The sequence below is a fragment of the Hylaeus anthracinus genome, unplaced genomic scaffold (assembly GCF_026225885.1).
Source record: "Hylaeus anthracinus isolate JK02 unplaced genomic scaffold, UHH_iyHylAnth1.0_haploid 11978, whole genome shotgun sequence".
NCBI classification, from domain to species: domain Eukaryota; kingdom Metazoa; phylum Arthropoda; class Insecta; order Hymenoptera; family Colletidae; genus Hylaeus; species Hylaeus anthracinus.
The window spans coordinates 1,636,439-1,638,043 of NW_026534326.1; the positions used below are offsets into that span (position 1 = coordinate 1,636,439).

Below are 1,605 nucleotides of genomic sequence, written 5' to 3' on the forward strand. Positions count from 1 at the left end.
TGATTGGAAATAGACTGCAGATCCTTGTGCAAAATAGAATAACTGCAGACGTGCCCTGCAAACATTGATTTCATGATAATAGCATGGTTAAATTGATTGGAAATACACTGCAGATCCTTGTGCAAAATAGAATAATTGCAGACGTGCCCTGGAAAAATTGATATCGCTCTACGAATATCATAATATGAATTTTACTTTGAATATTATTGCATAATATATGCATTTTGCGATTACTTATGCATTGAAATTTCCTATAAATGCATAAATATCTCCCCAGTCTAATTACTAAATGAAAGAAAAGGCACAATCGTCAAACGAAACGTATTTATTTATTCATTTATTTACTCATTCATTTGCCAAGGAAAAGAATACCGCATAGATTAAAATTCTCATATATTTCCAGGATATATCTGCTCAGAACTCGGCTCGGACTGTAAATCGTCTCTGCAAATCCTCTTTGCAAATCATCTCTGCAAATAATTCTTTAAAAAAAGGGAAGTAATTTTTCTCGAATGAAAGAATGCTACGACCATCATAATCGTCCCATCGCGTGTCGACGAGCGCGGTTAGGGTGGAAATCGCTATGGAATAACATCCGAATATTATTTCAGCGTTTCGGCTGGTGAAACCGGTGCCCCGGAGTCACAGTTTTCCTGAAATCGTGCCAGAGGCAGGGACGACGCATGTGTGCGTGTGTGAAGGGGGCCATACACGCACTCGTCACGCATACTCCCCCTTGGCAGAGTTAGCTAGAGGTTAGCGCGTGTCTGGCTGCGCGTAGCGGCGATGGCGGGTGATGCACTTTCGGGAAAATCGTGCATGCACGTGGCAACGTCGCGCCGTAAGCTCGAATTCCACGTGACCAGGACCGGTTTGCGGGTGTCGACCCACTAACACTCGTCCGTCGCAGATAAACCGTGGCCCTGCGGGCGCAGGGTACACCTTACTTGCTTCTTTTTATTGCAAGTTGGGAAACGTCGCCACCGATTCCCTCCCCCTCCCCGGTCTCTCTTTTATCCTAGAGATCCTCCCCTCCTCTATCGCTATCGCTGTCCGTCGTGAGTCGTCGACTACCGACCAAAATCTGGCAACGTTGTCTCGCGGAACGTATCGAGTTTTCTCGCTTTTTAATGGAAACTTCCCGGGGGGAGAAATTCTACGACCTAATAAGGACGAGGTCCGCGTTCTCGCTGCGGTGGTTTCTGTTAGCGAGAATGGATTTTTGAATTTTAACAACGGACCGGTCGATTCGGCTCTGTCGGACAGAGAATGTCTGCTGATATAGCGTGGTAAGCTATAAAGCAAAATTTACGCTATCCGTTGAGTGTTAAAATTCATTCTTAGGGGTTTAGGAGCATAGAATAGAGAACAAACGTCTTTATGATGTAACATTCGGCGTGCATTTATCGCTCTCGTCTTATCGTCATCTGAAGATGAATATTTACTAACGTTGTTTGCACGGCTACCCATGTTTCGAACTATGGTGTTAAATGTCGCGAATGGATTACTGTACATTTCATTTTATTCGTTATTCGTTATTCGTTATTCGTTATTCATTATGATTCGTTATTCATTATGTGTTATTCGTTATTCGTTATTCGTTAT

At 43.3% G+C, this 1,605-nt stretch overlaps 1 protein-coding gene across 1 annotated transcript in view; it reads right to left on the reverse strand.

Moving 5' to 3' along the window:
* LOC128897090 (uncharacterized) overlaps positions 1-1,605 on the reverse strand; it is a 6,691-nt gene that overhangs the window by 2,984 nt on the left and 2,102 nt on the right. The gene's annotated exons all lie outside the window — the stretch shown is intronic.